General features: G+C 42.7%; 1 long non-coding RNA gene across 2 annotated transcripts in view; it reads left to right on the forward strand.

Moving 5' to 3' along the window:
* Positions 1 to 1,971: 1,971 nt before the first annotated feature.
* Positions 1,972 to 13,764, forward strand: part of LOC113252509 (uncharacterized) — a 33,132-nt gene continuing 21,339 nt past the window's right edge. For both annotated transcript variants that reach the window (XR_007191068.2, XR_003314878.3), the window contains exons 1-2: positions 1,972 to 2,655; positions 6,931 to 7,014. This is a non-coding gene — a long non-coding RNA (uncharacterized LOC113252509). The remainder of the gene's footprint in view (positions 2,656 to 6,930; positions 7,015 to 13,764) is intronic.

Genomic DNA, 13,764 nt, shown 5'->3' on the forward strand with positions numbered 1-13,764 from the left:
ATGAGTTGGTAGTGGAAGAAAACTTAATAATACCAGCTACTACCTCGTGACCATTTGCAGACTCGAGGACATACTAGTTATAAGAATTTTGCTATGAGTCTGTATATATATTAAAATATATTTTTTTGTTCCCACAGTTATCCCATCGTGATCCATTAATAATAGTTAACTTTATTATTTCAAGTAGGCTCCATGCTCAGCTTGGGGGCCTGAAATCATGACCCTGAGATCAAGAGTCATACTCAACTGCCTGAGCCAGCAGGCATCCCAATAATAGTCCACTTTAAAGATTTTTTATTTTATTTTTTTATTTTAGAGAGAAATAAGGAACATTAGCAGGGGGAGGGGCAGAGGGAGAGGAGAATCCGAAGCAGACTCCACACTGAGCACAGAGCCCCACATGGGGCTTGATCCAAGGACCCTGAGATCATGACCTGAGCAGAAATCAAGAATCAGATGCTTAAACAACTGAGCCACCCAGGCACCCCAATAGTTCACTTTAAATCACCATATTTAAGGAGTATCAAAAGAGATGGATGCACATCACTCAAGGATGTTGCCTCTTCTTTTGGGGAAAGGATTAGCGTGTTTCTATTGTAGGCAGGATAGTTGTACCATATTAGGCAGAAATATCACTTTTTTTTTTTTAAATTTGAAAGTCATTTATGGTTTCAGGAGAGGTGTATGGCTTACAGCCCAACAAGATGTAGACAGAAATGGTTAGTTTTACGTGTCAGTATGGTTAAGCTACACAACTTAGTTATTCACTCATCTAGGTGTTTCTGTGAAGGTATTTTGTAGGTGTGATTAAAGTCCACGATCACTTGACTTTAAGGGAGATTATCCTATATAATCTGGCTGGGCCTGAGTCAATCGACTGCAAGGCCAAGAGGACAGAGTAAAGGCTTCCCTGCGAAGACATTCTTCCTGTTAACTGATGCTTCAGCTCGTGCTCAAGAGTTCAGCCCATACAATGAATTTTGGAATTGCCTAGTGAGTCTCTACAGTCACATCGGCTAATTCCTTGCAATTAATCTCTATAAACTGATTCTGTTTCTCTGGTTGAATGGCTGTACTCTGCCTGATAAAATCACCAAATTGCTTTATTTGGAAATGATGACATTGAATAGGAAAAAAGCGTATATGTGGATTTGTCTTGGAGACAAACCATGGATGGTGGAAAACTTTATTGAATCCTAGAAAGATGGCTACTCATGTTATGCCACTATAAATTTTTTTGGTAAAGCTATGTTAGCTGTGAAAACCTGGAAGGCAGAAAATGGGCGAAACCTTCTTGTGCCTTGAGTTATGGATAACAGAATATTTCTGACATGATTCCCATGTTCTTGGCCACTATGGCCTGGGAACATTTAGAAAGAAATGAGCTCAGAAAGGAATGTTTTAGTAAAGGCATATTCTATTACTATTGAAAAAAAAAAAAAGAATGTGTCGTTCAACAGGAAGAAGGGTAGGAGATAGAATGCATGAACTTCAGGGTAAGGGGTACAGGTAGATTTTGGGGTACAGGTAGATTTTATACTCATTTAAATGAAGACATAAAAACTTGGAGACATACTTTTTGAGAAAAATCTTATACATAGTTAAGAAATCCAAAAATTAACCTGGATTGTGATTTAAAACTTTTGTTCTGCGGCAATGATTGCATTAAAACTTCTACCAGTAATTCATTCCTCTATTATTTAAGCATTCCTGTAAACTGCCACGGAAAAAAAAAGGAAGTGTGCTTTTGCCACAGACAACTGATAAGCTCAAGATATTTTAGTTAAGATGAGAGAAAAATGAGGCATAATGAGTTGGGGGTGGGCTAATTGGACCTGGAAGTAAATGGAATCAGGTTAATTGGTTTGTAATTGTATGTGTTTTCCTTTGCCTTTTTTTTTTTTTTTCCCTCTACTGCAGTCTCTAGGGTCCCTACTAATGAGGGCAAGCAAGATAAGGGACATCCAACGATCTGGTCTGGGGACTTCAGCCAGGACGCAGAAATTGATAAATAGGGGGGAAAAGCATGCTCTGTTAAAGGTCTACCCCTAAACATCTCCCCAGCTGAATCTGGCTACCACTCTGTTCCAATGGATGCAGTCTCCCTCCTCTTCTCTACAGATGAGAGGTTGTTTACTACGTGGGTCCAGTCCCTGTTCCAACTGGCTCACAGCATGGGCTTTTGTTCTTTGATATCTTAATGAAGGAGTTATAGTGTGATCTTCTGTTGCTTTCAGTGTGAATGGAGGTTTGGGGCTTAGAAAATCTTTCACATTGTGTCTGGTAGAGAAGGGTAAGATTTTTGTGTGCACTTTAGGGATGGAAGCTAATAATTTTGACCAAATAGATGAACCAAAATGTATTTAATAGGGGCCACTTGTTTCATGCCCATACTCATGGCACTAGCCCAGTTAGGCCTTGTCTTCCAAAGGGATTGGACTTCACAAATTGTTGATTTCGGGCTTTGCTCTGAGATATCTTTCACCCAGTGAGATGTGAATGGGTTTAAGGAAGCAGTCTGTACCATCCCTGAGCCGAATCCTCCATTTTTGGGGCCATTGCTCTTTTCTCACTGCCATGACCCTTCTCTGTCCTAGATAATGATGATCCCATTAAGCTGAATCCCAGAAGGATGAGAAATACACTTTTGTTGAGGTAAGCCAGTAGTGTTTTGAGGTCATTTATTGCCATGACATAATTGAGACTAAGGTGGATATACAAAATTGGTTTTTGTATCTTATGCTCTATGATCAGAGTTGAGGCTTTAAACAATTATCTGAATATTCCAAGAAACCCATTTGTTAAAATTTTTATAGCTCCTTCTCTTTTAACTGAGGTAAATTTCCATGAACTTTAGAAGGGCATGAAGTACATTTTCTAAGCAGAAAGTACCGAAGGACTTACCCTATCTCAGATGTGAAACCTAAGGGGGTACTAGTAGGACAGGATCTATTCCGTTGAAGATCATGTGAAGTTATTTGCTCAGGTGGTCCTGTGACCTGCAGAAAAACGAGGGAATTTCCCTTGACCTAAGACTCAGAACGTTGCCTACATGTGCAAGATAAGAGGGAATCCACATGTTTCCTTCATCCTGGAGAAGATGTTTATTTGTACTTTAGGAAGAAAGGACACGAAGAATTAAAAACTTGCCTGGATTTCATTATCCAGTTATTCTGATCGGTTTATTAAAGTGGAGACAAATCCACAGTCTCAGGGCCAATTGAAGGGGGAATTTGAATCAGAGAGTAACTGAGATAGCACAGATTTGGGCCTTGTCAGAGACGGCGAGGTGCTCCCACCCTGGTAGCAGATGGGACAAAGGGATGTCAGGACACACTTTCTTCTGACAGTGGGTAGAGCTTGTGAGAAACGAAGGGTATCTTTCCCAGGACTGTGATCACAGAGGTGGTGCAATGCACTTTTCTAGAACCACAGCCTCTTCCAGTGGAGGCATTGGCCCTACAGTTTACATGTAAATCAAGGCCCCTCAGAATCTGACCCATTCGCAGTCTCGTCACCCTTGTTCACTAAGATGCCCTTTCTGTCCTACAAGAGGCTCCCAGCCGTCCCACCAACACAATGCATCTTTCCTACAACTGTTCCTTTGCTCAAGCTGCCCCACCCAGGGTGAAGTAATGACACACTTTCTGACATCCCCAAATTTCAATTTCTTCTATGCACACAGTTCTTATATCATCGGTATCCACAGATTTGACCATAGATTTGTTGTAGGACCCTGTTTCATTTAACTTCCCTAATGCTCATTTTACTCCATCGGCTCTCATTTCACAGCAGCGGTAGCCTGGAGTGTCTCAACCCTGAGTGGGGCTCCAGGTAAGAGGGAAGATCCACTTGTATGGATGCTGTAGACAGACCTTGGGTGGACAGGGGGAATGGAATCCAACCCTGTTCCCCCAATAGGGTGACAAGGAGCCTTCATAGCCCAGCCCCCACAGGAGAGGGGTAGGGGGGAGGGCACCTTTCTAGCCAGCATTTTCCTCATGGCGCCACCCCAGTCTACAGTGGCTGAAGGGATTGTTCTGACTCTTTTGAGGGGCCACCATCACTCTTCCCGGTCCTGCTGCTGAGTTCCTTGCCCATCCTCCGAATCCCACCCCCCACCCCCCCGTTTGGCAGTTGTTGCTCTTGCAGAAGGGCCTTATAGGATTTCCACTGATGCCAGGTGATTTTGGGGTGAATTCACGGAAACTGATATTTTTCTCTGGATTTTGTGCTGCCATGTACAGAGATGGTTCTATGATTGGTATTTTAATAAATCTTATATTTAGGAAGGGAAGTTTGAGCAAGGCTGGTGCCATAATTGTGAAGGAGAGAGGCCAGTTGGTATTTTGTGGTTTAAACAGTGTTCCGGTTTGTCTGTATTCAGACAGGGTCACAGAGCGATCTTGTTTGTGTCTTGATCCATCACGGTCACAGAGTGGATATCTCTGATGTCCACAGTCTGTAAAAACATTTATGTTCTGCAGAAGAACACCAAGACATAACTGAGGGTACCAGGCTCGGTCCTGGCCATCAGGTGCGGCTTTCCTCTTTCTCATATGTTTCATTGAGAAGTGGGGGCAGGAGGTGAGCTGGAGAATTGCAGCCCATCTGCTTAATCCATTGTGGTGCCTGCTCTCAAATACGGGTCTGGAGTAAAGATAGAAAGAAAGGAAAAGTGTTGTTGGAAAATAATGGAGCCCCAAGGAGTCCGACTGGGGGAGGAGGGGAACCTGGGCCGGTGGCATCCAGAGCCTGCTGCCAAGGGAAGAGACAGTACCCAGGCAGCCAGGCTGCCCTGGGTCTGTCCCCTGAGAACCACTTCCTTTCCATTCTCTCCTGATGTCTGACCCCTCTCTACCTTCCCCTCTCTCCAACTCTCTTCCATCTGTTGCTGCCCCCTCCCTCTCTCACATCAGCCATCTCAGTTTGGGAAAATGCTGAAATGACAGCTTAGGGCTGGGAAGTGCTGAGCTTCCTCACTGCCAGATGTCATCTTGGGGAGGGTGAGGGGGGTACAGGAGGCTGGGCAGTGACCCCCATTCGAACACCACAGCGTCTGTCCTGTAGCACATCTAGGAATATTCCAAAGGGATAGTGGAACTGATATGAAGCAAATTTCTATTATGGAAAGCATTTTGCATAAAATATTCACAGCACTGAAAAAATACTTCAATTTAGGAAAAAAAAATTGACTCTCACCCTGAAAATACATGTTTAAGCCATTCATGATTTAACAGAATAAAATGGCACTCTGTACACTGGATCCAATAGGAGCGTGTGTGCTTGTGTCTGTGTGCACACATACTCCTCGGATAAATGTTGGGTGCCAGGTTCGCTACTGAGTCACTCTCGCCTGTGCACAGTGAACCGACTCTCTTAGAGACAAATTTCCTCATGAGTTTACATTGCAGCTTCATAAAATAAGTCTTACCCATTTTTTGGGGGGACATCTGAGGGCTTTTTTCTCCTCCAGGAGAGTACACCTGTTTCCCAGATTTTATTTTCAGGCTCTTTACTTAAGAAGAATGATGAGGAAAGATGTTGGTAATCACTGAGTGTTAGTGTCTGAGACCTCCTTTAACTGATGAATGGATGAATAAAATGTGGCATATTTTACAATGCAATATTATTCAGACATGTAAATTAATGAAATACATGCTATTAACATGGGTGAACCTTGAAAATATTATGCTGAGTCAAGGAAGCCAGACGCGGAAGGCCACCTGTTTGAGTCCATTCATACTGAAATGTCTAGGGTACACAAATCCATAGAGGCAGAAAGTAGGTTCGTAGTTTCCACTCACTACTAAGGGAGGAGGGAGAATGGGACTGAGTGCTGATTGATAAGGGATTTCTGTTTAAAGATGATAAAAATTTTCTAAAATTAGCTAATGTTGATGGTTGTACAACTCTTCCGATATACTGAAAACCACTGGATTGCACACTGTAAAAGGATACATTCTATGGTGAATAAATTACATCTTGATAATACTGTTATTAAACAGAGGATAACTTATAAAAAGACGGTATAACAGAAAGGGTCATGAAATGTTTACCATACAAGCAAGTGAATGTGTGGAGGTAACTTTCCAAAAACAATTTACATTGAAAACTGCTTAAAATGAACATGTAAATTAATTCACATGCTATTATGAAATTTAAGGCCATTGCTATTAATGCTTGTCAACATATTGTATTGACAGAGCATGCATTTTAGATGAAAATTGTCTCATTCGCTGTAACTTGAATATTTCGATAACATATCTTTGACCAGAAAAAAAAAGTTTTATGCATTTAATTGTGTGGATAACTCCAAATTTTCAAAAGAAGATACTGACAAATACTGGAAATTTCAAAAGCATGGAATGAATAATATGATCTGATTAATGTTGAAAAATGAAAGGACATTAAAACGTAACTCAAAAGCATCCATTCATTTCCAGTGATTCACTTTCTTTTTTCAAACAGAAAATAACATCAATATAAAGAATGCTACTGTATTTATTGGCCAAGAGATATTGCATGCGATTTTGAATAAGTATTAATGTTAAACTTAGAAAGTATTGCCCTAAAAATTATGAAAATACAGTATTTTATCACTAATAGTGGTAATAATTTTATTCAAATTAAGTTTCTATTCATATTGTAATAGTACTACATCATTATATTGATAAAATATAATTATTTTATTAATCATTATTTCATTACCCAGACTCAATAATATGAGCCCAGATGATATAAAAATGTGAATAAAGTTAGAATTTACAATATGTTTCCTGTTAGAACACTCAATTATAATTGATGTTTAATATTTTTGTTAATTATTCTATCATTTAAATTGTAGTTATTATTATACCATTTAAAGTTACCCTTTCACATCATTCTGGTTTCCTAAGATACTCATGCCACTTTTCTTTTGACTCCCAGACTTGATAAAAATTGAGGGTATCACTGAATCCTGCTGTTTTAAAATCTGAGGCCTCTTGCTGTCTGGGTGCTACGGGAAGAAATGTAAGTTCTAGTGTCAATCATATTTTATTTCTAGTATTCAAATTACGAAGTTCAAAATAAAAAGTGAAATTCCCAAGAATGTAAATTTTATTAAATGTAATGGAAATGGGTATGTATGAAATGTATTTCTTCTCATTCAATCCTGGGATCCTTTTTAGAACCCTTTCACGTACGTATGATCATGAGGGGCCAGGGGCGTTTCTCCATGAATAAACTGGTGAAGAGGGGTTGCTAATGACATGCAAGACAGTGTGAGGCCCTGGGAACTTGACATAAGTGGCCAGAAATGTCATAATGTATTCAGAGCTTAAGATTTCCGTGGCACCAACTTTATGTCCTATCACATCTTACCTCTCATCTTGCATTCATCATAGCACATGCCTCGTTGTTTATTGCTAATAATCTAGGGTGGCACTTTCTTCATATTCCTTAGAACAGAACACATACCATGTGTGAATAAATATATATGCATATATATTTATTTATAGAACACTTATGTATTTATGTATTCTGATAATATTCTTGTTATTATTTTTTATTCTTCTTCTATTTTGTCTAAGAAAAAGACCAGTTGCCTTTCTGAAACCCAAAGCATCCCAAATATTCTAACAATTCTATAAATTAGATATTCTATTTCATAATATTCTTTTTCTTTTTAAAGATTTTATTTATTTATTTAACAGAGAGAGACAGCCAGCGAGAGAGGGAACACAAGCAGGGGGAGTGGGAGAGAAAGAAGCAGGCTCCCAGTGAGAGAGCCTGACGTGGGGCCCGATCCCAGAACTCCAGGATCATGCCTGAGCCGAAGGCAGACCCTTAACGACTGAGCCACTCAGGCGCCCCTCTATTTGATAATATTCTATCAGAAAAATATAAAATGACTAGTTCAGGCCTCAATTCTAAAATTTCCTTTCTAATTTTGTTTTTCTTGATTATTTATATATCTCTTATAGTCCACTGAGGAAGTACAAAGTATTATTAAAGAAAATGCTTCTATCTGCTGAAACTCGGATTCTATATTTTGTTTTAAGGCAGCTTGGTTAATGCAATTATTTAACAGAAAAAAGGTTTTTTGTTTTTTAGAACAAACCATGAAATCATGCTGAATAGCTTTCGAGTTACTGTGGAACGTATATCATTTGCTACGTGCCTTTCCCCCAAAATCCAATTCTATGACTTCCTTAAGTTGGATCCAACATCCTAATCAAAATTCGTGAACTTATGCCCACATCAAGAGGAATACAGACTAAAGTTATGAAGAAAGACATAACTGGAAATGGGATAACAAAGGGATTGGTGGACACAGTGCCCAGCACGGTGAGCTCACAAACAGTTCTTGCCGGGAGCTGATTTGTCTGGACCCATGTTAGGCTCGTCCTGGACACCATTAGGTCACTCAGGCACCTTTGATATTGAGGAACACTTCACATAAATCAGTACTCAGTGATGTGTCCGGGGGTCAGGTCTCACCTTGGGTCATGTCAGGGGTGCAGAGCAACAGGCCCGGCATACAAGGCAGTCCGTTTAGGTGCAGGCTGAATCAGGAAGCCTCCAGACAGAGACCGTGTTAGAGCGTCACTTAGGATAAAAATACATCAACTGATGGAGACCCAATATACTTGCTTTAACTGGGGACAAATCTGCTGATCTCCAAAGCATTCATAATTCAAGATGATCAAAGAAAAACCGCAGTCATGTGACCGAGCAAAATGTCATGCTACAGCCAAAAACTCACAGTGCTTCTTTGGCTGTGGAAGGAGGGTGCTTCCTCTGGGCTACTATTTCCCTTCAAGTAACAACTGGGTATTTTGTCTTTAGAAACTAACTGAGTAGGAGACACTTTGGGAATTTTTTACGTAATGTCTATAATAGTCTCATTCACCTGCGGTCAAGGTTAGAGAGGTGCAGTATTGCGTGTGTTATGCCCCTCTCCACAAGACTGGGAAGTAGTCTGCAGTTTGTTAACTTGAGCAATGGAATACATTTACTCCTGGACCCCACCTCATTAAGGTCACCATTTTCAGAGACCTCAGGGTCATTGGGAAAGTGACCTGCTGTTGCCCAGCTCGTTTGTAGATGGTTGTTTCTGCCTGTGACACGCCATGACCCGTGTGCCGACAGTATTGTGAGGGTTGAAGGGCAGCCGCAGGCCCACAGCCTTGTTTATGTGTCCTGACAGTCCTACTGTAGTGACAGAAAACTGATCCCAGGAGAAGGAGGGCTTCCCAAGGCCCAGTTATGGTGAGCTGCTCCTCAGCACGGGCCCTTGCTCTGCCCTGGTGGAAGATAGAGTTCTAGACTGTGGACATCAGCTCCAGCTGTCACTGGGTTGGCCGGGCAGTGGCCGAGGATGGCCCAGAGTGGCAATCGGGGAGCAGGGGAGGGTCGACAGCTCCACTGAGGTCCTTTCCATTCTCAAGATAAGCCTTGCCATGGGGAGGGAGAGGTGAAAGACATTAGAACAGAGACGGGACTTAGGAGTCCTAGAAAGTGTTTTCACCATCATAATTTGGCCTTGGGCTGTCCGTGGTAGAAGAACACTGGGCTGGAGTGTTAGCTTGGGAGGGCGCCTTGTGGCCTCAGGTTAGATCCGAGTTCAGATTCTCTTTCATGCATCCCAGTGACTGCACTTTACCTACATTCTCATTCACCGAAGTGTGTGCCCTGAAAGGCCGGTTCTGAGGGCTGTTAGTCAAGGTCAGCGGGGTCAGCAGGGAGCGAGGGGCATGGAATGGGGCGAGGGGCATGGAGTAGGGCGCCGTATGAAGAAAACCGTGAGACTGGGTTGCCTCTGAGGCAAACTCCCTCTCTGTGTTGGTCATCTTTGTGCAGAGCTGGATTTTGAGGCTGGAGGCTGAAGGTGTCCGAATCCACAGGCGTGTCTCCTTGGAGCTGTTAATACACTTAAATACAAGGTGAATCCTGAAGGAAGTGATGCCTGGCCTACAGAAATTTCACAGACTACTTTCTTTCAAAAATAACTTAGTTAGCTGTATCTGTCTTTATAAGTAGATTCAATTCAGCTCTTGGCACACAGAAGTAGACTTTGTGTTTCAAATCCCTCTAGGTGTAAGATCCCTCATGATAAACTCTCATTATGGGACCTTAATAAACAACCATCTCTGAAATACTGTCCTTACACCATCTGGGACAAAGAAACAAGGCACTCACCAAATTTACTTCCAAACGAGATCCATTTATGAAGCACTATCCTAGAAATAATAATTCTATTGAGCTTCAGTTTGAGCAAATATACAATTATTTGGCAACAGCAGTGAAAACAATTGTAAGAAAGTCCAAAATTACATCAGAAGAGAGAAAAAGTATTCCTGTTTCTGGATTAAATAGTAATGACCAAAGTATAATTCACGTTTTGTGTAATGAACATTTATAAAAAGACCATCCTAAACATTATAATCCTATTAGTGCTCCATATTGTGGAATCACTTAAATAAGAGGAAAACAAAGAGAAATCAAAATTAATTCAGAAGAAAGACAATATTCTTACTGTATTTCTGATTATTTTAGTGGACTTGTTAACAAGAACAAAGATACTGTCATTACACCACCTACAAATAGAATTACATGGAAACACCGAATTTGAAGTCATTTTGAAAAAACTTATGTTCTAGAGCTTGTTTGAGACCCAGTTTCCTCACCTCTGCATGTCATTCCTTTCCTCAAGGCAAGCCACAGCGGGATTAAATGAGATGGATAGAAACCTGGTGTGGGGACAATGTGGCGCTCTGGGCTTTGAGAGTTGTGTGCCCGCGAGCATTCGTTACTGGACCCAGGCTTGTTCTGGCAGGTGTCAGTCAGGCTTGTGGTGGAGAACACTGACTCGTAAGTGTGAGAAACTGGGTTGCCTCTGGAGGAAAACTCCCTCTCTGAGCTGCTAATCCGTGCCAAAGATCCACTCTGAGGATGGATGAAGGTGGTAGGATTCACAGGGGTGGGTCTCTTTGGAACCATTGTTACAACTACACATGACGAATAGTGAAGAAAAGGAAGCTTGGCCATACAAAATGTTTCACAGCCTTACCCTTTCTTTCTTTCTTTCATTTTTTTTTTAAGATTTTTTATTTATTTATGTGACAGAGAGACAGCCAGCGAGAGAGGGAACATAGGAGGGGAGTGGGAGAGGAAGAAGCAGGCTCCCAGCAGAGAAGCCCGATGTGGGACTCGATCCCAGAATGCCGGGATCATGCCCTGAGCCGAAGGCAGACGCTTAACGACTGCGCTACCCAGGTGCCCCCACAGCCTTACCCTTTCTTAAATCAAAAACTGATCTTGTTAAACATATCGACGTTATAACTAGAGTAACTCAGCTCTTGTTGCAACCGAAATAAACGTTGCATTCCAAATCTTTTGAGTCCACGCAAGTAAAACTCCCTCTTAGCGTTCGTGTTATGGGGCCTTGTTAAATAGAGCTAGCCAAAATATTGTTCTTACGTATATACCAGCAATGAAAGCAGAAGAAAGAAAAAGTCTCATTTTAAGAAAAAAGAAAATCCTGTGTTCCTGATTATGTTTGTGGACTCGTTAGTAGCCACAAAATACCACCTACAAATAGGGCAACGTGGAGACCCTGAATTTCGAGAGCCACAGTAGAAACACTTATTGTTCCAGAGCATTATCTAAGAATTACAGTCCTATCAAGTTCCCACCTGGGGCAGTGGTGGTCTGTGTGAAAGCCCTTCAGGTCACTGATGGCCAGGAGGGAGGCAGACACCTTGCCACCATCTGAACTTGATAAGAGGCTCAGACTCGAATGCTGGTGATACCGAGTCAGATGTGAGTGCTCCCGTAGAGGGAGCAACCCCTGGGTTTCAGCTGTTACTGTTGCAGAGAAACACAAGTTAATTTCCAATGTTACTTTACTGACACCCTCCCGTTTGTTCCCATAGTTACCTTCAAAATGTTTTTGCCACTTGCAGAGAGAGCCCCTGGTTCTAATTAGGACTGCATTTGCTAATTACACTCCCATTGTTTCTTACCCACTCACAGTGAGCCTGGAATGACCGACCCCCTCTTCCCTTGATCTTTCTCAGCTCCAGGGACTATTCCTGTGATCTGCATTCCAGGCAGAGCCCCTTTCCCCCCTACACCTGCTCATGTTCGGCTCTGCCCCTGGAAGAGTGTGCTCTTAGGCTTCCAACCTGCACACACGTGGCCCAAGCACATGCATATTTGCAATCTCCAGGGCAGCTCCTCCTGAGTAAATGACCATTTGCCTCCACGAGAGGTCCTCATACTGCCTCTTGGTGCAGTCTGCCAGCCAATAAAAGCTTAAACAGAGGCCAAGCAGCTTTTCAGGGAATGGAAAATGAATGGGATTTTGGGATGGATGTCCCAGATTCAGCTGCCAATAACTTAAGAGGGTGATCATAAATATAGCAACTTCTCTTACCATGCGCTAAAGTTTCCCACAAGTTCATTTCATTTAACCTGTGCACCTCTGTCAGAGTTGAGGAATTTGAGGGAGCAGGTTTAGGGGACGTGGCCCAAAGAAACCCAACTGGGAAGGTGCAGAGGTGAGCCTTGTCCCTAGGCTTCAGAGCGTGAGCTCTGTTTTACACGTCTCAATGTTTTATAATTTGGAGCTTGTTTGAGCCTCAGCTTCCTCCTCTTCACCTGGGACCCCTGCACTAGGGGGGCTCCATCGGTGGGTTTTGAGGAGATGAAGTAGAGAACAGTGTGGAGTTCCTATGAAGGTCTGTGCTTTGTTGAGTTCTGCGTCTTGAAAATATTAGCCGTGACTCCAAGGGAAGAGCTGAGTGTTGAGTGCTCACAAGTCCCTCCTTGCTAGGGACTCTCCAAACCAGTGAAAAACCTGGGCCTTGAGGTCTGGTGGCTTTTTTTTTTTCATCACAAAAGCTTCTGAGTTCCTTCCAGTTCAACGCCGAGCACAGGAGGCAGTGGCTACCTCACCACGTCTCCTCCTCTTTCCCCACAACCTTGACCTTCCCCAGCCCTCTCCATGAGCTGTGTTAATGTGGAGTCTTTGGCCCGAAACCCACACCCGAGAGAGGAGCCGTTTCTAGGGTAAAGCCTGTGTTCTTCAGGGACCATTGAGCCCGTGGGTGCAGTGGGGTCCAGGGAAGGCTCCAAGGAGGTACCGCAGGTATGTGGGTCCTGCACTGGGAGGCCCACAGTGGCTGTTTGGGCAGGTCTGAGGGTTCATGGGTGTCTTCCCACTGGATTCACTTGTTCATTTCTTGCTTAGTTTCCCAGATCCTTGAGTGCGTATCATATGCTTGACAGGAGAGAGGTCTTGTCAGAAATAAGATCATCCTTCTGCCTTACTTGCCCTTTTTAGTGCAGGGACTGATGCAGAAAACACATGAATAAACATGGAAATAAGATGATTTCAGAAAGGATGATGGCTCTGAGGCCACAAATAGGGTGAGGGAATAGAAAGGGTTGAGGGAGCAGAGCCACTGGCCTGAGGTGGTCAAGGAAGGGCACTTTAAGAAGACAGGACCAGCGTTGGTGTCCAAATGAAGGAGGCAGCAGCCCCCCATCTGGGGAAAGGTGTTCCTCGCAGAGGAAATGGCGCAAGTGAGCTTGAGATGCTAGTTGGACAGAAGGATGGTCAGTGGCTGAGTAGGAGGGCCTTGGACTTACGCATGTCTGGACCAGGAGCATGGATTTGCATCTCAGTGTGATTTGGAGACATTGGTGGTCTTTGAGCATCATGGACTCATAGTCTCATTTAGGGGTTTAAACTGTTTCCATTGAGTGTGCTGC

This window comes from Ursus arctos, unplaced genomic scaffold, assembly GCF_023065955.2.
Source record: "Ursus arctos isolate Adak ecotype North America unplaced genomic scaffold, UrsArc2.0 scaffold_19, whole genome shotgun sequence".
In the NCBI taxonomy this organism is placed as follows: domain Eukaryota; kingdom Metazoa; phylum Chordata; class Mammalia; order Carnivora; family Ursidae; genus Ursus; species Ursus arctos.